The sequence below is a fragment of the Dipteris shenzhenensis genome, chromosome 11, assembly GCF_047967505.1.
Source record: "Dipteris shenzhenensis isolate YYH24624 ecotype China chromosome 11, Dip_SZ_1.0, whole genome shotgun sequence".
NCBI lineage: Eukaryota > Viridiplantae > Streptophyta > Polypodiopsida > Gleicheniales > Dipteridaceae > Dipteris > Dipteris shenzhenensis.
Genome location: NC_141606.1, coordinates 13,146,219 through 13,173,365, shown reverse-complemented (window position 1 = coordinate 13,173,365; position 27,147 = coordinate 13,146,219). Strand labels below are relative to the sequence as shown.

At 41.8% G+C, this 27,147-nt stretch overlaps 1 protein-coding gene across 2 annotated transcripts in view; it reads left to right on the top strand.

Annotated features, from left to right (window-relative positions):
- LOC147896628 (protein phosphatase) overlaps positions 1-3,676 on the top strand; it is a 38,676-nt gene extending 35,000 nt beyond the window's left edge. For both annotated transcript variants that reach the window (XM_087381948.1, XM_087381947.1), the window contains exon 4: positions 3,240-3,676. The gene's annotated coding sequence lies outside the window, so the exon portion shown is untranslated. The remainder of the gene's footprint in view (positions 1-3,239) is intronic.
- The last annotated feature ends 23,471 nt before the right edge of the window (positions 3,677-27,147 follow it).

Below are 27,147 nucleotides of genomic sequence, written 5' to 3'. Positions count from 1 at the left end.
ATCCTCGGTGGCATCTCTCTTTCGACTGCCCAGGTCATGACCGACATCTGGAGTGAGATTATACACACTTTCAGAGGCCAGTGGGACCAGATACAGGGAGATTCCCGGGCTGGCCGGGAGAAGCGGAGACGTTTCCTCCGTGATTGGGATACGCAGGGCCTCTTCTTCGAGCATACTTCGCAGGGCCTTCAGTGGCGCTATTCACCACCTCTCTGGCTGTTCATTCACACTCACTTGATCCCTCCGTGAGAGAGAGCTTTATATTTTCGTTTCCTTTTAGGGCTGCGTCCGATTTGTGAACGCAGCCCCGTCAGCTGCAAAGCTGACCTCATGTATCTTGTTTTCGAAGTAATATAATCAGCACTGTTTTTTCGGCAAAAAAATAAAGCAAGGGATGCTTGCTTTAGAGTAGCCTAGCTAGGAATAGGGCTAAAGGCAATTAAAGCAAGATACCTAACCTATAAGTATAGGCTAGGACTCATTATGAGGGGTCTTGAGGATGCGCTCCTCAGAGACGAGGACCTGCTAGCCAGAGAGCAGCAGCTTAGGGGAAAGGGTTTATGGTATGGGACGCAAGTCTGGACTCTGATGCTGGTTGGTTCTCTCCAGGTGGTTTAGACCTTTAGCTCGGGGGTGGCTCGGATGAGCCTACAGCTGGGAGGTGAGCTGCTAGCAGCAACCCTTATGGGTTGAGTCTAGGATGGACGCCCTGACCCGGATGGGTTGTTTGCAGGCTTGGCCTCTGTTCAGTTTAGGGTTTTGGCTATGGAGCACCGGGGTATAGGGTTGACCAGACCTGGCGAGGGTTGTTACAATGGTGGTCTTATTTCTGCCCAGGTGGATTGACTAATCTTTTCCATTCTCTTCTTAAACGATAAGAATTGCTCAAAAAGAGAATGGAAAAGCCCGACTTCTGGTAGTCATCACTACCCTTCCAAGGTTAGAATGCAAAGTCTTGATCACGGAGGTGATAACTTCAGCAAGCATATTGACCTCTTCCTTATTTTGTTCGTCCACTACAAGTGCCTTTTCTTTACCTTTGGTCTGCTTCAGTTGCTCATCACGTTGCTTGGTATAACAAGACTTTTCGATGTGACCCTCCTTCCCACAGTAATGGCATTTTTGAGTATCATGACCTGATTTTTTCTTCTTGTCAGTAGCAGCATAATCATATATGGACATGTTGTTGCGCTTTTCTTCGCTCAGTAGCATCCCTACACAGTCAAGTAAGTCCATGTCGTCCTCAAGGCGTAGTATACATACAATCTCATCGAACTGTTCAGGGGGTAAGCTTCTCAATAGAATTGCCTTCTTGTCTTTGTCCTCGATGCGTGCTCCAGATCACTCAACTGCCTCAACAAAGCTTGCATCCTGTTCAGGAACACTCTGTCTCAGATTCATTCATCTGGAGATCAAATAAATCTTGCTTGAGATTTGATTTCGAGTGCTTCATGCGAACTCCAAATAGAGTTGCAAGTGTGTGCCAATTCTCTGCTGCCGTGGCTTTCACATCAAGATGGTGAAAGTACTCAGGTCCTAAATCTCGACCCATGTAGCCAATTGCCTTCTCATCCTTCGCCTCCCACACAGGAATCTTATCAGCATCATGGGAACGTTCTTTCGGCTTCTTCTTTGTACCAACAACTATATGCCAAAGTCCTTTTTGCATGAATAGTAGTCGGGTAGCTAGTTGCCAAGAGGCAAAATTTTTGCCATTGAATGTCACTAAAATTCCTCTGTTCTTATCCTTCATCACCAAGACCTCAAAGGATTTAAAAGAGCACGAAAACGGCTTCAGCGAGCACGTCCCCTGACGTCTTTTCCCTTCTGGAGCTCCTACTTTTTGGTTTTTTAAGCTCACAAGGAACCACTAGAATCTTTTACAGTTGAGTTCATTTTGCATGTATAAATCCTCTCAAGGACTCTCGAATCTCTACGACCGATTTATGCAGATTTCCACAACAGAGAAGCTATTTCTCTACTTCTCCGATTACACACACCAGAGGTTCACAAGATAGTCTGCTGCTCTGATACCACTTATGGTAAATCAGCCAACACAAAATAATCTCATTAAAATGAATACAAGTTCACAGAGAGAATTCGTGACAACAGACTGCATGGAATGTAAAGAAAACACTTCGAAAATAAACCTTCAACCACTCAGTAATCTTCACACTCTCTAATGGTTGCGCATCCCTACGGGGCTTGTTGCAACCTCACAAGAAACTTCTATATCGAATCGGGCACAAAGGCTGGACTCATACAACACACACACCCATTGAATGGTGACACCCCTCACCAGCTAAGAGCAGGAGATGGCTGCCTTGTTCACGTGCTTGCCAGCAGTATGCTCTAACCAATGATGTCGCTCAGCCTCCTGAGGATGCCAGAAGTCAGCTTGCCTCCCTGAATCCTTGGAGGTCGACCCTCATTGAACCAACAGGAAAAGACGAGTGAAGGTGGCTCACTCCATGTATTTCCTACGTAGCTTTTTGCATGCCAGCTCGCCACGTGGCCACACAGGCTTCACCGTGCAATTAACCACGTCCATTACACCATGCAATTAACCTTAAACACCTTCGCACCGTAGTTGACCACATGAGGATGAGCACAAACTCCCCACAATAATTCCATCCATTTCATCTCTTCTAGTGCCATCCAGTGGTTTGTGCAGCTTCCAATGCCTTGTGAGGTATCTTGCGGGGATACATCTTCTCAACTTTGTTGAGATAAGCCATGAATTGGCACTCGGGGAGAGAGAGAGAGAGAGAGAGAGAGAGAGACGTCTGCAGAAGGGCTCGTGGGTCCATGAGACAAAGTATAAACACCAAAAATCGACTCACTACATCTGGATAATTAGAGAATCAGGTGGGTGCACAGAGCTAGCTCCTTCTTAATTATTATAGGGTATAGCTACATTTCTTATACTCATAAGGTGGCCTTTATAACATCAATTTAAGACTGAGAGTCTTTGGTTCTGGATTTGTAAGTCCTTCATCAAGGCTAGTCCATCTCGATAAATTGCCCATTTGCCTGCCTTGTGTGCTTCCTTCACTTTGGTGAGTTGATTGTTTGTTTGCTTGAGAGAGAGAGAGAGAGAGAGAGAGAGAGAGAGAGGACAATGCGTTCTATCAAGTACAACATGGTGCATAGATTGTACATCTAGATTTTGTCCGTGCTTGATCACGACAAAAAATCTCCCCTTTATAACTTTTGACAGTATGAGCTATCTATTACAGGTTGGTGGAAAGAATTGGCAGTTGAGGGATCAAAGAGAAGACAATAATGGAGAAAGAAACCTGACATATTTACAGTTCAGGAGAGCGAAGTGGGAAGCCCTTCAGAGATGACCGAGTCAAGTTGAGGCAAGGACAAAAGGCGTGCTGAAAAATACTTCTCAGAAGATAAAGAAGAAATTTCTCGACTAGTTCTTGTCCTCACAACAGATTTCAGCAGATGCTTGGCAGGTCTTCAAGGATATCTCATGTTCAAAGCATCCAATCCTGTTGGATGATGAGCAGGAACTTGAGGAGAGGGTTGTTCTACAAGAGTTGTTTGGTGTCACATATATATTCTTAATGACAGCTTGTGAGATATCAAAAGCAATGTTTTGATTGTAGTTTGATATATATCATGATAATTTTGGATGATTAATAGTAGAATTTAGATCATTGTTTGGGAGGTTCAATACTTCTATTATCATGTCAATGGTTTTTCTTTTGTTATACCATGGTTAATGGGTCTATGTTCCTCCCAGGCATATCTTCAGAAGGTGTTTTTTTTTGGGGGGGGATTTACTTTTTCTTAGCTCCCCATCTTGTCAATATGAGGAGAGTAGAGCACACCAAAAACATCTGGTTTTTAATTGCTTTGGCTTGGCAATGTGTATGGTGTATCGTTCTACTTGTTGATACACGTCTTCCTTGTTGCAGCAATGAATGAAGCAACATTGGGTTCCAAGCTTATGGACAATCAAACTGTTAATTCCTAGTGTTACTCATGACCCATTCACCTTTGTGCTCCCTCTTTATGTATCATTCACATCCTGTGAAGGTCCTCTAAGAAGACATGAGTGGCACTGCTCTGAGATCAATGAGAAGTTTAAAGCTCTAGGTGATTTTTCATTGCCTCATTGTCACTTCTCCTATCCAATTTCTAGCTACCATAGTATTCATGATCTAGTTTAAGCCTCCAAGTCAATCCTTGATGGAAGCACGTTTTCTGAACAGATTGTTACATGTGCTCTAGGCTGAAAGATGATTTTCTCCCCTTAATTAGACTGGGAGGCTGCCAATTACTGTGAAATTGAGGACTTTGACTTTGTATTCATGCTGTTAGTATTTATGAAGAGCTTGTAGCTCATGCCTATGCAATAATAAATCTCTACACATTTAGTCTTGCTAACTTCGGAGTCTCCACCCTCTCTTTGGTCACAGGACGAATTTCCCCCCCAATAAAATTTGGGTTACGACTTTATTGGTTAAACCATGACCCATATGGAGTCATGGCAATAAATTTTCTTGGGCGCATCTTAGAAAATTTGGATATCGTTTGGCCTTGGGGCAAAATTTTAGGCTACCATCCTATTAAAAGAAAAATAACCTTATATTGTAAATAATGGCACAAGTTTGTTAATAACTATAGAATTTTGACCTTATGAGGTCAAAATTCTTCAGGTATGAATGCATAAGAGAAATAAACTAGACGATACCAATTTAGTCTTGTAGGATCATATTATACTAAATATCATAAATATATATAATTGTTATTTTTCAGGTATTTTATCTCATTGAAGGATTTAAATGAAGACAAATATTTTTCTTTAATGAGTATCTAATTAGGCCATCATTTATCAAAGGGTTCAATTTTTTATCAAGGTCTTTGAAAGATAATATTATAATATCAAGGTTCTTTTGAAACATGTATATGCTCGAACAACTCGAACACATCAATTTAGTTGTGTAATGCTATCGCATCCCAAGGAGTTTACTTTGGGGCCTAGTATGGGGAAAAGGATGTGCTAAATCTAGTCATGTTCTTGAAGGGTGGTATCACCAAGCTTACTTGTGTAAAGTCCATCGTGGGGCCCATGTAGCCCATTTGAGTTCATAGTCTCCTCCAATATAACTTAGCTAAACTCGGACATATTAAACACCACCATGGCAGATCCTATAGTTTAATGATGACCGTCACTTGGGCCTTGTATACTTGAGTGTCTCCAGATTTGTATTCCTCAAATATTGGTAGATGTCCTGTGATGAGCCTCAACGTTTAGAGAAGACACACATTTGATAATAGCATGTCTTCTTTTGCCACATCGATTAGTTCTTCTCACAAGTTGGCATTTTAGAGGGAGAAGACTTTTTGATTTATGAATGTGCGAATTATAGTACTAAAAAAATGCAAGAATATTAATGTTATCCTATAATTTTATGGTAAGAAACTCCAATACTAAAGCGTACATAAGTCATGATTCATATTTTTCTATTACAAGCAATAGAAATTACCAAAACCACTTGTTGTGTTCAACCTTATGTGAGAGGTTCTTGCAAAGTTAAGGTCTTAAATAATATGGTGAATTCTTTGATTCTAAGTAAAGCGCCCTTGGAAGAGGCAATGGTCCACTAGCATGCATGATCTCATAGTTGTTGGTGGGATGGGCATTATCATGCATGTTAGTGCATGCACGTGCATGTGTGTGCTTGTGCACGCGCGCGCACGTACACTAAAAAAAAAAAGAAGGAATAGTAAATGTATCTCACACACATGGACACTTGTTTCTTTACATATGAACACACACACACACACACACACACACACACATGAATACTTTCCTAACTATGAATTATTCTTTTATGTACCCTCGTGAAATCTTTCCTTTACACTTTCTTTTTAACTACCCCACATACCACGCCCACTAATCATCCCATACCTCCTCTAATCCCTTCTTAACCGCACTCATTTGCTCCTTACTCCACTTGTGACTTAAACTTCACTTCTGGCTAAATTGTTTTTTTAATTATCTTGATGCATGATGCTTTGTTCTTCCTGTTTTTTTAATGCTTTATGTGTGGATGCCATGTTCTGTGCTATGGTCATCTCATACACTTGTGCTTCCGGCATGCTTATGACAATAATGTATGCATTCATGCTTTGATTTGTCATTTGTTGTAAAGGTCTTACCAATTGATTTCTTTCAATATTGGCAATGTCTAATTGCTAACAATGATTTTGATTGACAGGTGCGTAGAACTCGACAAGACGATCACTTTTTCTTTTTGGAGCATGTGCAAATTCTTCTTGGATTGGAAGTTACGGCTTGTCGAAGATTCTGTGAAGAAGAGGCCTTTGATGATGTGGCACAAGGATTCCCATGTTGAATTCAAACTGTGCTTGGCAGGGGCTATGTGCTTAGGTGGCACTTAACTAATCCTATCCCTAACCATGGTTATTGTGAGTTACTTGACCATGAACAAGGTAAGGTTAAAACTAACCTTAGTAATCAGAGACTAAACGTAGGTACTTCTAACTAACCCCAGCTATCCATCTGCCATGTGTCATTTTTCTAAGGTCCAAAAAAAGCCTTTGCCTGGCCATCCAGAGATGTCGATTTCTTCGCCATCATCTTGTTGTGTTGCTGCGTTTTTGCTGGCTTTCTTTAATCTTCATCTCCCTTCATCTGTTCATTACACGCCTCCAGATCCCATCCTTTGCAAGAACCTTTACTCGAATTGCATCGTCCAAGGTACATCTTTCTGCCAACGACTTCCTCTCTGCTCCAAAAGGTGCATACGAGAAATCTTCTTCAGGATACTAGGACTGTCAGTGGGTGAAGGCGTTGATGGTATCATTGATGGAGGCGCTTGTTGGAGCTTCTAGCGCTGGAGTACTGTAGTAGCGCTGTGAAAACGGTCGCTGGTGGAAGCTCATTAGAGATGTGAGGCAGGAGCTCGTAGCTAGCAGAAGGGCTGTTGGCCATTGGAGCAAAAGGCTGCACCTTTGAGCGCCTGGTCGTGAAGGAGGCTGGGTCGTTGGAGGTGCAGCTTCACAGATGCTTGTTGTAGCTCGTTTTGCTTACTGTTGAGCTTCGAAAGAGAAGCTCACACATCAATACATGGATGAGGGAGTGGCCTTGACTGTAGATAGGGCTACTATTGTAGGAGCAGAGGACCAAAAAACCAGGAAGTAAACCCGAAATGGTTGTGAAGCTCATTGAAGCCTTTGATACACATCATGGAGATGGAGATGACCGTGAAGCTGAACTCCCTATCTCTCTCTCTCTCTTGCAACAAGGAAAGAAGATAACCCTCTAAAATCTCTTTCTCACAAGTTCCCTCAAAGCAACAATCACTCAAAAAGCATGAACATGAATCTCTCAAGAAATGAAGGAGCATCTCTCTCTCTCTCTCTCTCTCTCTCTCTCTCTCTCTCTCTCTCACTCACGTGAACGGAAATATCTCAAATGAACTAAGATTTGCTCAGCGGAAGAGAACTCTCAATCTAAAGCTAAAACTAACCTAGGAGAACTCATGAGTTCTCAAGGCGTGCCTACAACTAATCCAGGAATGGGAGCAATCCTAGTGAACTACTAATGAGCTAAACTAGGAGAGCTAAACCTATGCTCTGATACCATGAGAATTTTTCAATATTATGTTTGTCAAACTCAATATTATTAAAAATTCTTAATTTTGATCGAATTTTTTGCAAACTCTAGTTGCATTTTTCCACTTAGATGTGTCAAACATTTTTTCCTTATATGTTTCTCTTTTTTAACTTTTTATCCAATTGATGGAATTAATTATATGGCTCAATTATTGATGGGACTTTTTAATCTGAAAACACACACACACACACACAAAAATGCATGCATAGTTTGTACATGCACACATATGCAACTTTGCATATATAAGTATGCGTTTGTATGGAGAATCAATTTTGCTAATGAGGGAGTTACCATAGTGCCAAATTCTTGTTCCTTCATATCACACCCGCATACCTTGCTCGAATCCAATGCACCCACAGTGAGTGAGTGTAGAACTATTAATTAAGCTAAGAACGTAGGACACTAGAAGATATGAAGCTATGAAGTGCCCAAAGGAGAAAGGTAAAGAACTACATTTATAGCTGCTATGAGTGAGTGTAGAACTATTGTGTAAGCTAAGGATGTAGAGCACTAGAAGATATGAAGCTATGAAGTGCCCAAAGGAGAAAGGTAAAGAACTTCATTTATAGCCGCTATTAATGTGTAATCTATGAGATTTTTTTCTTTCATTTTTTCACATGCACCCATGCACTCACACACCCATGGGTAGCCAAAAGTGTTACCACATTAGTGGCCATTGCTCCTTAAGTAGTCTATTAGATCTTACGTGAGTTGAGGAATATCACATTAGATCTCATAGACTCCTTTGTGGGATCTTATGCGATCTTTCTAAACTCATGATGCTCGTCCAGAGGATGCATAAACACTTGTGAATCCTCCCTAACTCCGCATCTCTTCAACAAGAGTGAGCTTATTCAAGTAATGGAAGTGGGCTCGAGGATCAAGATATGGAACGTATATGCCACTACTTGTAGACAACATCAACCGTCTATAGAGGAAGTTAGCTTACCAAGAGTGTCTGAGGTGTCGATTCTTGTTACTAACCCCACTCGAATAGGGCCCCCCAGTGAGAAAAAGCCCTATTAATTAATTAGTTGGTGTGGGGGAGGAAGGAGTGGTATATGCTGGTTGGCAAAATATTTAGGGATAAAGGAGGGAGGGATTGAATTAAATAAAGGGGGGAGGGGGAGAGGCAATAATTAGTCTCACACACGTGGGAGGGGGAGAGATTGAGTTAAATAAAGGGGGAGGGGTGAAAGCCCACTACGGTGTATGTACTATCGGAAAAAATGTAACCCTATATATTAGTACTATTTCAAAAGAACTCGAGTTAATGCATGCACACATTATCATGCACATGTGTGAGACAAACTTAAGATGCATTCAACAAATTTCTTTCGAATCATTACAGGTTCTGGCTTTGTCTTTCATTTTTGGGAGCACGTAGGTTCAGGAATTTGTCAACCACCTCATGCTCACTGTGACCTCTAGCCACCTCATTCTCATTGTGACCTTCAGCAACCTCATTCTGAATGTGACCTCCTCACTGGTTGAGGATTTTGTCAAATACCTCAGCACGTCAGCCAGTCAATTGAATTGTTGAAGGCTTCTTTTCCTCCAAACAAAGAAGACACGCATCTAGGCTAGAGAGCAACGGCTGGAGGGATTATAAACCAAAAGGTGACTGTTTGAGTCTCTCTCTCTCTCTCTCTCTCTCTCTCTCTCTCTCTCTCTCTCTCTCTCTCTCTCTCTCTCTCTCTCTCTCTCTCTCTCTCTCTCTTTGTCCCTCTCTCTCTCTCTCTCTCTCTATATATATATATATATATATATATATATTTCTTCTTCTTTTTTTACTTTTACTTCTGTATACAACTTTTGCAAAGTGCAAAAGATGACTCTCTCTCTCTCTCTCTCTCTCTCTCTCTCTCTCTCTCTCCTCTTCTTTTTTTTTGAGTTTTTCCTTTGCATACAACTTTTACAGATGGATGAGCCGTTATTTTGTTTGTAAATAGAAGTAAACATGTTGCCGAAGAAAAACCTAAGGTCGCCAACAAGAAATATCAACAAATCCAAGAAAGAGCCTCAGATCCTCTTTCCAACAAATAGAACTATAAAAAGGAAAAGGGGAAGGGCAAGGCACTTCAAAACCTTTCAATTCCAACCGGGGTGAAGCCTGGGTGGAAGTTTTTCCTTAAAGCTGGCCAGAAGTCTACCAAAACATGGATAAGTGGATGCAAGACACCTGGGGCACCCCAGACAAGTCAAGCCGGTGAGGATATCACATTGGAAACCTCAAGAAAGAATTTTATGAAGACTTTATTTATGTATATAGAAGGATATACTAGACTGGCATAGTCATGAACAATCAGACGAACTTTGCATTAGCCCGAGCATATGCTGTATGTATTCACGGCATTGAGGTGGATTGGGACAATTTTGCCCACCCATCGAGAAACCAATGTGAGGAGTGCTAGTTTGGACGGCACCTGCATCAAATAGGAGCATGCTGCGGGAACCCCATTGGAAGGCCTTCGGAAAGAACATCCTGTGAAGATGCACCTAAGTACTACATTATGCGAGACACTGACTTATGATTAGCAAGTGGTCTTATTTGATTGGAAGAGAACGGTGGCGGAGGAGAAACAAAAATTAAAGTCAAATTAGAAATGGCTACTACATGTGAGTTAGAAGCCACAAAATAGATCGACTCTGTGAAACACACAGCCGATTGGGTTCGTATCAAACTCAAAAATATTAGTAGTACCATGCAAGAAGCAGAGCTAGAATGGGTCACAAAACATTTCGATTTGGCAAGAATACACCGTGTTCAGATCGTAGAGCAATTGGAGGCACAAGCTGTGTTCAACATTCATATGCAGCAAAATTGACAGAGCAGCTGACAAAGCATGGGTTGCAGGTTCTCATCCTTGCACCAATACATCATCCAATATGCTATACAAGCATTCTGGTGGTCATCGAAAAGTAAGATAAACTTTTTTCATTGACATAATCCGTGTTTTATCTTAGGCCTAGGTCTTTGCAGTTAGTATGTACTAACCCTTTCTATACATGTGCAGGTGTGTATTGTGTGGGTTGGGATTGAATACAAACTCTCTTGATGTGGTGTTCGCACCCTGAACACATACCACATGGTGTGTGTAGCAGTTCTTTTTTTTGATCATACCAAGTGTATTTTTATGTCCTGCAAGAAGAGTGTTTCAGAAGATTGGGTGGTTTCCATGGGATTCAAAAAAACTGGTAAGTTTTCTTTGCAACATGTATGCTAAAATTCCAAATTTTAAAATAATGTTTACAATATGTGATATAGAAGAATACCAAAATAGTACTTGGTAGCATAAAAAATGGTAGCATAAAAAACATTCTATTATAAAGCTTAAAAAGTACTATGTTAGCATTATAGGCTAATGAATGTACTCTTTAGTACGCCTTCTACCCATCATACTAACAAAGTGCTATGTTAGCATTATAGGCTGATTGTATTATTCAATACTACATATGCTGATTGAATTCATTAGCCTTATGTAAATTGTACTAGTTTTAGTACTATGTATACTAATAGTGATGCGTTGGATCTAAATTTGACACTAATATAGTACTAATATAACACTATTTTAGTATTAATATAGTAGACTATAATGCGTACTAACATACTAATAACATAGTACTATTATAGTCCTAACATAGCAGTATTTGTTTCTATTCTAGTACTAATATATTAGAGCAATAATAGTACTCATATAATACTATATTAATACTGATTTGGTACTATCTATTTCTATTCAATACTAATAGAGTGGACTATAATGTCTACTAATATATTACTAGCATAGCACTATTTGTTTCTATTCTAGTACTAATATATTAGAGCAGTAATATAGTATTGATACAGTACAAATATTAACACTAAGACAATGCTATCTATTTCTTTATAGTACTGATATAGTACTAATATAGCACTATTACAATATTAATATAGTATACTACTAATGCTTGCTATTATACTATTAACATAGTAATATCATAGTACTAACATAGCACTATTTGTTTCTACTCCAAGACTAATATATTAGAGCACTTATATAGTACTCATATAGTACTATATTAATACTAATGTAATACTATTTATTTCTATTTAATACTAATATAGTATAACGCTAATGTAGTACTATTCTATTTCTATAGTAGTAGAATAGTAATATAGTACTAATACAGTACTATCTGTTTCTTTACAATACTAATATAATAGAGTGCTAATATTGCTAATGTAGTACTAATATAGTGCAATCTGTGACTATTGTAGTACTATTTGTTTCTCTTTTACAACTAGTCTAATTGTTAGAACTAGGTGGGATTGTTGATTTAGTATGAAATTGTTTCCCTGTAGTACTGAAATGGAATGCAACTGGATTTCCTATTACTTACACTACGGAGAAGTCTAGGAGTGTACGTGTCCGAGATGAAAATTTTAAAACTCCTAGCAATACAATTTTGAATCCTAGCAATACAAATTTGAAACTCCTAGCAATACAATTTTGAATCCCATTGTGAAGAAAGAGCAGCATGGATCCGCATAGGCCTCATGTGGTAAACCCACCAATGATGTCGTGGTAGATGGCAATCTCATGTCTAGCGAGAACCATTAGGGGAGAATTGGGGTCTCAAAAAAACCTCCAATCAGTGTTTCATAATTTCAAGGGATTAGAGAGCAATTGTGGGGTAATGCCATCTTGAAGTTGACAAAAGCATTTAAGGGCATGTAGACCTCTAACTCAGAGTTTGGACCCATGATCTTCACTCCCAACCCTTGATCTAATCTCTAATCCAAGGGATACATTCAAATTTGAGGTAGAGCACTCCCAACCATTAGATCAAGGGGTAGATCTAAGGGATACAATCAAAGGATGGAGGGATCAAATATCCACCCTTGATCTAAACAAAGATCTAATGGAGGAGGTGAGAGGAAAATGCGCTTCAATCTAGGCCATGGATTTGATTGTAGATCCAAGGGAGGAGATGAGTGTAGAAGGCGTTTCAATCCGGGCCATTGATGTGATAAAGGATCCAAGGGAGGAGATTGTAGATTTAGGCGCTTCAAACCGGGCCATCCATTATATGCCTTCATCCTAGCCATCCATCTAATGAGGTTGATCTCCACCCTCCATTATGAACCTCAGTCCTAGCCCTCCATTATGCATCTCCATCTTAGCCATTGATCTTGATCTAGATCAAGGGCCCACATTGAAAGGAGCCTTTTCCTCTTAATGAGGCCTCCCCAAAGTCAAAATTTGCCATTTAGAGCCCACCAAAGTGCATCCACAATCCACCAAAGGCATCCTAGGCCTTTGATCCATCTACCATCCACTTTCATCCAAAGGCCATCGTTGCCTAATTTCAAATTGTCAGTTTAGTCAAGGCTATGGGGCCCTTAGCCCATGGGTTACCACAGTTGGTTCACTTAATCCATTCCTTACAAGGCCCTTTTGAGACCCCATTTCTCCCCTAATTCCCCATGGAGGATGACTCCCTGGAGGATGTAAATATTCCGGGTGCTATTTGGTTACTACAAGAGGGGGTGAGGAGGACAATGATGATGAGGTGTTGGAAAGGGTAAGAAGGTAGAAGGGAGGTACGGACCCAAAAGATGGAGAGAGAGGGGATGAAGGTATGATATGTCTTTGGCATTCTTTCTTTTTTTATGTGTCTTTTCTATTACATTACATATGGACTAAACGCATTAACGAAGTAATTTGTTATCTATTTCACAAGGTAAAATCACCTCAAAACATGCGTCTGCTAGTTCGACGAAGGGACAAGTTAAAAAAAAAAGAAGTGCTGTAAGATCCTTGTACAATAGCAAGAAGATAAAAGATAATCAGGGTATGTGGTTATATTTGTATGTGCTTAATTTCAATTGTATCTAATGTATGTTAACTTGATTTTGATTGATACTATAGACATGGGAAACCAACTTGACTCAAACAATTTTGAAGAGAAAGTATAGATGTTGGATACTGAGAGATGAAGTTGGGGGTAATAAACTTCATGCACCTCTTCACTTCCTACTGCTTTTGAAGTGAGTGACATTAAAAAGAAGCTTTTATGCTAAGATACCACACCATACTTTCCTCCCTTAGATGAGAATGAAGATGGTAACATCCCAAGTGATGTTGTACTCAAGCATAGGGAGAAGGAAAGGATTAGTAGAGGCCATAATCTCAGTAAGCCGGTCTGTGCCAAAGAGAAGAGTGATACGTTGTTGAAAGAAGATCTTGCGGCTCAACATGATATGAACTTATATATATCAAGGAGTTTGAAGGGGCTAATTGGGTCGGATGGGTAGGTTCCAAGGAAACATTGCACCTCCTTCATGGATACCTTTACAATTAGCTCAAAACACTCTGCAAACTATCATTAGACACAGAGGCCTATAACTTTCAGTAGAGACATGATATCAAAGATTCAAACACACATGTAGATGTGCTTGAGATGGGCTTCACGCTAATATACGTTTCATAAGAAACAAAGAAGCGGTAAGAAAGTTATGGGCGGTTTACTAGATGGGGGTAAAAACTATCATGAAAATAGACTGTCAGATACAAAGACTCATAACTTTTTACTATAGTATCTTATTCAAGGTCTAATCACATAGAGACATGCGCCTTTAAGATAGCTTTGTGTTGATATAAGTTTCATTAAAATCGGACTATCGAGCGGAAAGTTATGAGCAAAACACTAACAAGGGGTCAAACTGTCATAAAAATTGCCCTCCACCCATGCTAATTTTGCCTGAGCAGGATGCTCCCTCAAGACTCCACCTTCATCAACGATCCACCACTCATAGATTTTTCCTAGAAGAGGGTAATTAACTCTCGTAGTGGCTCAGGAAATGGATGGACCATGTGTGTGCAATCAATGGCCGAATAGAAAGAACTTTTAAGACTTTAAAAGAAAGAAAAGGGAAGAGAGACTCAAGAGAGGGAATACGAAGTGATCTTCATTATCAATAGAGTGAGACTCTACTCCAATGAAACTCAAAATACTATAAACACAAGGGAGAAGAAGAGGTTTCATACATACAAGAGGGAGCGAAAGCTCCAAGACTACTCATAGAGAGAGAATGAACTAGAGAGAGATGGACTCAAGAGTCTACATAAGAGAATATCTACAAGATGGAGAGAAGGCTCATGGAAGAGGCTTGAGGAGACTAGAGCTACAGCAACATGAGGCCTAATGGTGGAAGAGATGATGAACAAGGGAGAGGAGGGCTCCTTTTATAGAGATTTTGTCACTCTCCTTTACCCAGTTATAATTGGTGCCTGTAGATTCCTTTCCCCATCAATCACATAAGCCCATATGTCACCATCCATGTGCTTTTTGGCTACCCTTGCCATGTGTCCCATCAAAAGATGCTCAAGACTCTTAAAATATTGAGAAAGTCAAGCGTCTCCCCACATGGAGATCATAGGGACCCTCTCTTTTCCATATGTCCACATTCTCCTTATTCCACATAGGAATTCTAGAAGGATTCCTCTTGACTCCACACTCTCCACATGCCTTCCACACGCTTGGAATGTGGCCTCTCTTATATTATTGGAACACATGGACATGAGCCCACCTCTTTATATGACTCACTCTTCCTATTTTCTAAAAACCCCATAATATCCCATACAAAAATAACTCTCACCCCATACCAAGGTATTTATCATTCATACACATGGTATTTACAATGATCAAGTTCCACTCATCCTCTTAATCCCATACAATATCTTAGAAAATAGAAATAAGTGAGAGCCGCTAGGCTATCACCTGATAAACTCTTATCAAACATAGAGAAAAACAATACCAATGCCAAATAAAAAATATCAAAATTTGGCATCACATCTTCCCCCCCCCAGTAGATCCTCTCTAGTGACAGAGAGGGTCTACTGGCCCTCAAGGTGGTCGAGCATAGAAGAATTTAAGGCAATACTCATTGGTGCGTCCGGATATCACCATGCCGTCAACATCCTCAAGTTGATAGGTTCCATTGGTGAACTTCTTCTTGACTCGATATGGTCCCTCCCATCAACCGATAAACTTTTTGTCTAGCCGCTTGTCCAAATGACTATCAAATCTCATGACCAAATCTCCTTATGCAATATCTTTCTTCTTGCGTAATTTGGTGTCAAAACAGGCCTTGCACCTTTTTTGAGAAGCATCCAAGTGTTGTAAGGCCTGTAATCTGCATTCATCCAAGCTTCTAGCTGTACCAAGCATTGAGCATAGGCATCCTCCTTTCCTTCTATTCTTGCAATAGCAGTGCGAAGACTATGCATCTCCTATTCAATGGGCAAAATGGCTTCTATTCCATACACTAGTTGAAATGGTGTAAACCCAATAGCTAGCTTGTGTGTGGTTCTGTAAGCCCATAAAAATTCCACCAAGTGCCTATCCCAATGCCTTTTCTTAGTGTCTATAAGCTTTCCCATTGAATTGCACAACAATCCATTTGTTTTCTCAGCCAATCCATTACATTGGGGATAGTATGGCGTGGACATGCTATGATTTATCTTTAGCTTATGCACCACATCTTCAATTAGTTCATTTCTAAAAGAGGTTCCTCCATCAGTGAGAATTTCCAAAGGACAACCAAAGCGTGAACAAATTTGATGAAAGAGAAAATTTGCAACTGTGCTTGCCTTGCTATTGACTGTGGCCTTGGCCTCTGAGTTGCATAATCTGTGGCCACCAATAAATAATGCTTGCCCTGAGATGAGCGAGGGAGTGGTCCCACAAAGTCCAAGCCCCACCTCTCAAATGGTCCATATGCTGGAATAGGCTTCAAGGGCCCAGGAATCAAGTGTCGCCTTCCAAACTTTTGGCATACTATACAACTTCGACACCATTCATATACATCCTTATGGAGGCGTGGCCAAAAGTAACCTGCATTAAGAATTCCCCTAGGTTGTGCTTGCTAAAACAAAATGACCAAAGCATTCGTGACACATTTCTAGGATTCTTCTAGTCTCCATGGGATGGACTGTAAGAAAACAATACAATGTCTGTGCTCAACAGATAACACGATCTCATACGCAAGAGAGAAAACCAGATAGTATGGAGAATTAAAAATTTGATTACTGTAAAACTGATACAATAGATGGTGCTGCCTCCCAACCGTGCGCTCCTGTGAAAGAAGCTTCGATGGCATGTTGGAAACAGTAGAGGACGGAGGCTGGATGCTAAGGAATCAGGGTTGCTGTAGCCAGTGATGAAATGGGCTTCACGGGCTTGCTCTTATATAGCCACCACAAGTAGTCGGTTAGAGCCAATTGGGTGACTGACCCAGTCCACCCACAACAATCTACTGGGGGTCGGTCCCGAAATAGGCCACCGACCACACAATAGAACCGGTGTGCAACAATAGAGCCATCTAGGATCATCTGAGGCTCCAAATGGGCCCCACAACCCGAGAGTGGGCTGCCTCGGGAAATGCTCTATCTACCCTCAGTGTGGTCAGTCATGGGATGCCTTCCCGCACTTGCATGTAGCCTAGTTGGTGGTGTGCCAACTCTATTTGAAGCTGTCTAGCCATCAGGCCACACATGGACCCCATCTAGTGTCAAACCAGGACCTATCGGATAACCGAGCTACTCAAATGCCTTCTCCTCATATGGAGAGCTTATAAGTAGAGTTAGCTGGTTCTCGTGTAGTTACACGAGAGTGGAGGATTGATATCTAACACCCCCCTCAATGTCCACCTGCAAGTGAACTTACTTTTTCGGCCCAATGCCAAGTCGATGAAGATGCCTCTCCAGCAAGTCTCTTCCAAGAGCCTTCGTGAAGATGTCTGCAGCATTCTCTGTAGTCGGACAATACACCAAGTCGACCTCTCCATCCATGATGAGCTCACGTACAAAGTAATATTGAATCTCAATGTGTTTTGTGCGAGCGTGGAACTCAGGGTTCTTTGCGATCGCCATGCAACTCTGATTGTCACATGATAACTGTGTAGGCTTGTTCTGCACTGCACCCATATCCCCTAAAATCCGCCTCAACCACACTGCCTCACAAGAAGCAAAGCATGCTGATTTGTACTTGGCCTCGGTAGAAGAAAGAGCAATTGTGGGTTGCTTCTTGCTAACCCATGACACACCTCCAGATGCAAGTGAGAAACAATAACCTATCAGTGATCTCCTGCTATCCACGTCTCGTGCCTAATCCGAGTCACAGAATCTGGTCAAGATGTTCCCCTTGGTATAGGTGATGCCATAATCTAGTGTGCCTTTGATGTATTTCAGCACCTGCATCCTTGCCCTCCAATGGTTCTCCCGGGGCTTATTGGAAAACCTGTTTAGTACACTAGTTGCAAAGCTGACGTCCGGCTACATGTTGCACAAGTAAATCAAGCTGCCCACAAGCCTTCTGTACTTTGCTTCGTCCACCAGTGGTGATGAATCCTCGTTTGAGAGCTTCACGTCAACCTCCATAGGGGTACCAACTGTCTTGCACTCAGCCATGCCAAATGCCTTTAGTATCTCTCTAGCATACTTTAGTTGTGAAATGAAGATCTGTTTTGGCTTTGCTAAACTTCAATCCCCAAATAGAAATGCATCAGTCCGAGGTCTGTCATTTCAAACTCTCTTCCTAGCAAATGCTTTGTCTGCGAGATCTTCTCTTCATGGTTCCCTGTTATGACAAGGTTGTCCACATAAAGGACCACGATCATACACTTGTCTCCTCTGAAGATATACAAATTTGCATCAGATGGGCTCCTCCTGAACCCGTTTTGTAGAAAGTAGGCATCAATTTATTGGTACCACACTCGTGGGGCCTGTTTCAGCCCGTAAAGTGCCTTCTTTAGTTTATAGACTTTACCTTCTAAACCGGGGATCTCAAAACCTGGTGGTTGTTCCACGTATACCTCCTCCTTGAGATCTCCATTCAGAAAGGTGGATTTTACATCCATCTGAAACACGGGCCAACTTCCCTGGGCAGCTAAAGCCAAAACACTGCGAATTGTGGTTAGTCAAGCTGTGGGAGCAAAAGTATCCTGATAATCAAAACCATGTACCTGTGCGAATCCCTTTTGCCATGAGCCGAGCCTTGTACTTATCCAATGTGCTGTCGGACTTGTACTTGGTCTTGTACGCCCACTTGGTTCCGATTACCTTGCATTTTGGTGGTCGATCCACAAGGTCCCAAGTGTTTTTCTTCATTATGGAGCCATACTCCGACTGCATAGCCTCCATCCACCTATCATCACCCTGTGCCTCTTCAAGACACTTGGGTTCTTCAGCACGGATCACCTTTGTCATCAACGTGTAGTTGACCAAGTGTTCCTGTGCCCTTCTTTGCTCCTCTAATCTTTTGGACCGGCAGTGTTCGGATGGTTCCTTCTCAATGGCTGGAGGTTCTCTGCCATCCAAAGGCTACTTTACCCACTTCGGGAATGGCCATTGCCGTTGTGGTTCTACAGGCTCTTCTTCCTCTTCTTTATCTTGAATCCTCCCAAGCACCATTGGGAGCTCGGTCTGCTATTGGTGGTTATACTGGATGGATATCCTGGTCTTGGTTGTCTAGGAAGGAAGCATCCTCCTCCAATTGATGCGGCTATTCTGAGACCACATCGTGACTTACTATTACCTTCTTGATAATAGGGTTATAGAGATGGTAACCCTTTGCCTCTTCACTGTAGCCCAAGAAAATACATTTTCAGCTCTTCGGTTCCCATTTGGTCCTGTTAGCATCAGGAACATGCACAAAACAGTCACATCGAAAAACTCTGAAATGTGCAGCTGAAGGTTTCTTACTAGAAAAGGCCTACAATGGAGTCATCCCATTCACAGCCTTCATGTAGCTATGATTCAGAATGTAAATTGCAATGTTACATGCTTCAGCCCAGAAAATCTTTGGCAAATCTTTCCCTTTCATCATACTCCTACCCATTTCGCAGATGATGCACATCTTGCATTCTGCTACTCCATTTTGCTGTGATGTATGTGGCGGGGGCCTACCTCTTGATCCCGTGACTTTTGCAGTAACTTTCGAATTTACTTGATGTGAACTCTCCACCTTTGTATGATCTCAACTTCTTCACCTTCCTCCCCGATTCTTTCTCGACCATTACATGCCATTCCTTGAACTTACTAAAAGCCTCATCTTTAGTCTTCATGAAGTATATCCATATTCTTATACTATAGTTGTCGATCAGTGCCATGAAGAAGTAGGAACCACCCAAAGCTTCCATCTCCATCTTCCCGTAGAGGTCTGTGTGAACGAGCTCTAGAGGATCCTTTGCCCTACTGGCCTCTTTAGGAAAGGGATGCCGATGGTGCTTGCCCATCATGCAAGCTTCACATGCATCGGGTAGATCTGCAATTTTTGGTAGGTCTACAATCATTCCACTTTTATGCATCTCCTTTAAAGAACTAATGTTTAGATAACCAAACCTCTCATGCCACAGCTTAGTGTTCTTCACATCTGCTCGAGCATTGAAAGCTGAGAGTTCATAGATGTTGTTGCGCCGTGTACCTTTACCAATGACCTTTCCTTGAAGATCCAAAATCTATGCACCATTCTTATTGAAGTGAACTTTGAGGTCCCAATCCGTATTTGCAGAAACGGACAACAAGTTCCTCTTGATATCTGGCACATAAAGAACATCAGACAACTATTTTACAACTCCATCTGACTTGATAGCAATCGTACCTTTTCCTTTTGTTGGACATTTTGCATCATTGCCGACTGCTACCAAGATGCCATTCCCTATCAGCTATAGAGAGGTATACCAATCCTTCTGATTGGTAATGTGCCGCAATGCACCACTGTCAATAATCCATGGTTCATCTACAGGTACATGAACTTCCTTCATGCAAATCTCCTCAATTGCTATGAATAGCTCTATTGGTACTGCCTGTGTGCTGTTGCTGGACTCTTTCTTTACTTCGTTCTTCTCATCTGCAATCTTCTTCTGGCACTCATTCTACTTGTGCCCTGCCTTGTAGCAATAGAAGCACTTGATCTTCTTCTTTCTCTTTTTATCATCAGAAGAAGATGGGTTACCAAAGTCCTTACCCTTACCTTTCTTTGATCCAATGTAGAAACCCGAATCTTCCCTAGTCCTCATCTTTTGACACATCTCCTCCTCCAGAAGCATTGCTCTGAAATCCTCAAAGTTGAGGGGTGGATTTCTGTTCTGCATATTCAACGCTGTAACAAGACTGTCGTACTTTGGTGGGAGAATCCGTATGCATCTTCGTGCTAGATTCTTGCTGGTGATGGTGATGCCAATCGCAGTCATCTGATCACGTAGATTCTTCACCCTGGTGATGAACTTCTCTGCCACTTCAGACTCAGACAGTTTCTTGTTCGATAGTTGAGTCTCTAGATTCTGACGCATCCGATTCGTGGTCTTGTACTAATTTTTCAAGACCGTCCATGCCTCCTCCGCTATGGTGACATGTTGAATTAACACCATGATAGAGTCACTTACACTGCAAACAATAGAACATAGTGCATCTGCATTTCTTCTTGTCCACGCGAGAATCTCATCCGCAGTTAGTACTATCTGTTGTGCTACATTGGTCGGATTCAGTCTTGGTACCGGTTTCAGATCCACCCCAGTAGCAATATCCCAAAGCTCGTATGTGCTTAGGATGGTCTTGATCTTGAACTTCTAGAGTGGATAGTGAGTGCCATCCAACTTCCTGCTTTTGCCGAATGGTGGGATTCGCAGTCTTGCGGGCTGGGCCATCTCTCACAATCTGCTCACAAACAGAAACACACTACCAAATCTTCTTGCTAGAGTCCAGGCTCTGATACCATGTAAGAAAACAATACAACATCTGTGCTCAACAGATAACAGGATCTTGTACGCAAGAGAGAAAACCAGATAGTATGGAGAATCAAAAATTTGATTACTATAAAGCTGATACAATAGATGGCACTGCCTCCCAACCATGCGCTCCTGTGAAAGAAGCTTCGATGGCATGATGGAAACAGTAGAGGACAGAGGTTGGATGCTAAGGAATCAGGGTTGCTGTAGCTAGTGATGAAATGGGCTTCACGGGCTTGCTCTTATATAGCCACCACAAGTAGTTGGTTAGAGCCAAACCCAGTTCGCCCAAAATAGTCGACTAGGGGTCGGTCTTGAAATAGGCCACTGACCACACGATAGAATCGGTGCGCAAAATAGAGCAACTAACCTACGTTTCCGTTCGGCCCAGAGCCATCTGGGATCATCTGAGGTCCAAACGGCCGCAACCTGAGAATGGGCTGCCCCGAGAAACGCTCCATCTACCCTCAGTGCAGTCAATCATGGGATGCCTTCCCGCACTTGCATGTAGCCTATTTGGTGGTGTGCCAACTCTATCTAAAGCCATCCAGCCATCAAGCCACACATGGCCCCCATCTGGTGTCAAACTAGGACCTGCCGATAACGAGCTACTCAAATGCCTTCTCCTCATATGGGGGGCTTACAAGTAGAGTTAACTGGTTCCCGCGTAGTTACACAAGAGTGGAACATTAATATCTTTCATGGACCACCCGACGGAGCACCTTATCTTTTTCCAATTTATAAAGAATGTCATCAACAATAGTATAGGGACAAGCCTTCCTTACGAATCTCTGCTTCTGTTGTGGAGTTAACCCTCGAGAAAACATGCCTTCTTCCACATATTGCTGAACATCTTGCAGTTCTGGCCATCTAGTGTCTACCAAAGAAACCACTCCTCAGCCTTGTACTACAATGGCTTGAGTAGCTAACTCATTTGCCCTTTGATTTTCTTTTCTGTTTATATGAACAAACTTGCAAAAATCAAACTGACTACATAGTGCCATAGCCTTTTGATTGAGCTCCTTCAAATGAGGACTTCTTGTCTTGTAATGCCCTTGCATTTGCTTTATAATAAGATGAGAATCTCCTCTTACTTCCAATTCTTTAACTTGACTTTGAAGACAACCCTCCAAACCAAGAATCAAAGCATTATACTCAGCTTCATTGTTAGTTGTGATACCTGGAAGCTCTTGTCCTCTAGGCCATACTTCTTGACCTTCAGAATTCATCAAGACCATCCCCTTGGCTCATTGTTGGCATGAAGGACTAAAAGCCCCATCAAAATACAGGGTGGTGTCTCCCTTTCATCATTAATGTCCTCCTTATATTTTTTTTCTTCTCTTAGATCCTCCCAACTTGTGAGCAAATATGCCATAGTGGTATTTTCAGTGTGACAAAAGAGAAAGAGAACTCTTGAAGCTCTGACAACCATTTTACAAATCTTCCTCCAGGATTAGGCTTGCAAACTAAATATGCTAATATAGATGAGAGGTAAGGAAGAAAAATGGTCGAGGTAATAACTAGGAGCAAAAATTTCTGATTGAAAACACCAAAGAGAGAGCTTGCTGCTCCATTTCTTCATACCTTGTTTCCACCTCTGTAAGCTATCGGCTGGCATAATAGATGGGTTGCATTCTACCTTCCTCTTCTTTTTATAGCAATACAACACTAGAATGCAAAGATACACTTGGATTTACATAAAAGTCTTGAGACCAATTAGGGGGCTTCAATATTGGGCCCTTACTCATGGCCTCCTTAAGTTGCTAAAAAGACTCTTGTTGCTCCACACCCCATTGGAAAGAAACTCCTTTTCTTGTCAACGAGTTCATGGGATGCACTATCTCTAAAAAAATCATCACAAAAGCATTGATAATACCTGCTATTTCCTAGAATTCTGTGAACACTAGTGACACTACCTGGCAATGCCTCGATTGAACCTTTTTAGGATCCATTTGCAGGCCTTCTTCAGACACAATATGCCCCAACAAGACTACTTTTGTTTGAGCCAAATGACACTTGCTAGGATTTAGACACCCTTTTGCTTCATCAATCCTAGCTAAGGCCATCTTTAACTTCTCCATGTGATCTATGCACTGAGAATAAATGCAAAAATCATCCAAAAACACCCTTATGAACTTTCTCGAGTAAGGCTCAAGGACTTGACTCATGAACCTTTGAAATGTAGCTGGTGCATTGGTCAACCCAGAAGGCATCACTCTATAAGCAAAAACTCCCCAAGGTGTGACAAATGATGTTTTCTTTTGATCTTCCTCCCGAATACGAATTTGAAAGTACCCAAAATACCCATCACATATAGAATACATCTCATGCCCTGCTACTTGGTTTAGTATTTCATCTTGGAATGGCAAAGGAAAATGATCCCTCTTAGTGCATGCATTCAAAGGATGAACGTCCACACAAACCTGCCACTTATTTTCTTTCTTTGGTGTGACAACTATAGAAGATATCCATTCTAAATCATCAATAGGAAAGATGAATCCCACCTCAAGTACTTGTGTTACCTCTTTCTTCAGTGCCTAAGCTTGGATCACTCCCAATTGCCTTAAGCGTTGCACAACTGGCTTGCTTTTTGGCTTCAACTCAATCTTGTGCTCCACAAGAGAGACTGATCAAACTTGCAAATAGCTTGTTGTAAAGAGATATGGGAAATCATCTAACATATCCAAGTACTGGAGCTTCTCACTATCTGATAGAGAATCACCAAGAAGCTCTTCATTGCATTGGGGTCGTTTAGTGTGCTCCACATCCTCCACATGAAGTGCCTCTTTAGGATCTTCTTGTACCACCATGTTGTTCCCTTGTGACTCATCCCGATTAGCACCAAGACAAAGACCAAAGGCCACTCCTTCCACCTCACCCTTTGAGCTGGTCTCCTCAGAGCTACACCCTGTCTCTTCTTCTTCATTGGTTAAGTTAGAGCTCAAACTCTCTGATGTTGAAGACTCCCTCCTTGACAACTTCCTTTTTGCGGCTTCTGATGTTGTAGCACACCTTCCTATCATTTCCCTGCAAAATCAATTCTCCAGTATCCCACTTTTGAAGAGCCTTCACCTTGCATAGCCAAGGCCTTCCCAAAATCAATGGATAGGCACGTGCATCTGGCTTGGTAGGGATCACCTGAAAAGTAGTTGGCACAAAAATTCCACATACATCCACTTCAAGATTCTTCACAACTCCCAAGTTCTTTACCCTAGTGTTGTCAGCCAATTTGATGCGATAAGGAGAGGTAGTACTAGAGTATTTTAAATCAGCATCTATCATGGTCTTCTCACTCATGAGATTAATCGATGCACCTCCATCAATGTAAACATTAGAAATCACTTGACCATCAATGATCACATCAACCATAGGTACATCGTCACCAACATCTAAAGCTACCTTTTGAACAACAAGAATGGAACTTTTCTTCTTTTTCTTCTTTGACACTCTTGTGCTTGCTAGTTTTGGAGACAAAGCAAGTAATTGACCAAAGGTGATATGAGCTTCCTTTTCTTTGAGGTCAGATAACAAGTCATAGCTTCCAATGCCTTGTCCTAAAGGAAAGTTTGACTGGCTAATTCTCCTTCTAGATGCCTTCTTTTTCTTACTATGGCGTTCCTCTTCCTGATGTTCCTCTTCTACTTCTTCCTTGCTTTCTTCTTCTTCTTTTGCTTACCACGCCCCTGTTTAGCCATCATTACCTCTCTTTCCTCATCCCCTGAAGAAGCTTCTAACAAGGATACTTGTTTTTCTTCTATCTTTCTCAATCTAGGACACTCAGAGCGATAGTGACCTTTTTCATTACATTCATAGCAAGTGACCCCACTCTTATCTCAAGGCCTATCCTCACTCTTTGGTGCTCTAGGTTGTCATGCATTAACCAAATGCAATTTCAAATCAGCAAACTCTGCCATTAATTGGGAGGTATTATGATCTAACTTAGAGGACTTTGGTACCTGAGGAGTGCCCAATTACCTCCACCTTAGAAGTTGAAGCTATTGAAGATACAAAAGAGGATTCGATCTTTAGAGAAGCTTCTTTCTTGGTCACAATGCGAAGTGCCTCCATGTATGTTGTTGGATCTTTATTCATTACTTTTGAGCGAAGATGAGGCTTCAAAGCCATAACAAATTTGCTCATATTTAAGTGCTCCATCCCTATGAGACTATGATGTAGATGCCATAGCTCGCAAAGCTTCCCTTTCATACTTTGTCCATAAAGTTTCATATTGGATTGCCAACACAGAGACCATCTCACCCTCTCCTTGATAGAACCAATCCAACTGCAACATCAAAGCATTTGGCGACTCCGCTACCCCAAATCTCTACTTCATTGCAGCCACCACTTGGTCCTAGTCCTCCTTGGTAGAGTTCTTCAAGGCCTTATTGGAGCATAGGGGGTTCACCCCTTCCTATGAATGGTAGGCTGCAACAAGAGGGTGTGAGAGGGCGCTGGGCACACATAGGAACCGTGAGCAGAAAGTAGGCCAGATTGGAAGCACAAAAGCAAGGAGGTTTTGCAGCCGTAGAGATACGGAAGGCACACAATTTGGAGGTGCAAAAGTAGAGAACTGCACATAGAAGACACCACAGAGCCGCACCTAGTCATAGGAGTAACAGATTTTACACCACTAGCCGTGGAGATTTCGATCCCAGCAGCCATACCATTTCTGTTACCTAGAAAAGAAATCAGGACAAGAGGCTAGACACTAAGCATAGCGACGCTCAAGGGCCATAGAGGAAAGGAGAACGTGAGGGCGAAACATTGACATGGGTGGGAGAAAGGGATTGGAAGGGGAGGGAATAAAGAGGGAGACTATGGCACAAGGGGAAAGGGAGAGGGGAAAGAGAAGCAGGTACATGATGGGAGGAGGAATGTAAAGATGGAGACATCAAGGGAAGAGGGCCATGCTTTATTTGAAAGGAAGGAAAGGGGAAATCAAAGTACTAGCTAGGTGGCTTTACAAGAATGAGCGTGTCCCATCAAGGAATAGCCCCCTCATTTTATAGCCAAGAGAGAGGGTCTCTCCCAATAAATGCATCCTCCCACATGCATGGTGTGTGTGGAAGAGTATCCCATGTGGGCTAGGCGATTACGCACTCTCAATTGTGTGCGATAACGCTTGACCACATTTTTCCACATATATCAACTCCCATATCCCAAGACTATGATACTCCCTTGGTCTCTTCCCAATTTTATAATACGTTCAAGCATCTAGGAGGACAAGTGGAGGGTTGGCACAAGGAATCTTTCCACCTCATCCTACTTTCCCCATTATTTAACTTGCACTCTTGGACCTTCTATACCTCCCCCACATGGGCCTATCCTACATGGAGGGGATAACCCAATATAATATCCATCCGCACCTATTTTATATTACTTCTCCCATGGACTTTGGGCCTTATCTCACTCAATGCAGGCATGGGTCCGCCTAGGTGGAGGGGTGGCACATGGAGGAGCCATGCCACCTTAACATTTTATAATATTACCGTGGATTATGTACAACACACCTTATGGGTCCTCTTACGTGGAAGGGTGGCACATGGTCATGCCCTGCCACCTCAACCCTTGGCCCTATGCACTCCATATTTTATTATACTATTGCTACACATACAAGCACACACTCATATTTATGCCTTTTTACTTTGGTCAAATTTATGCATAACAACACACACACACACACACACACACACACACACACACACACACA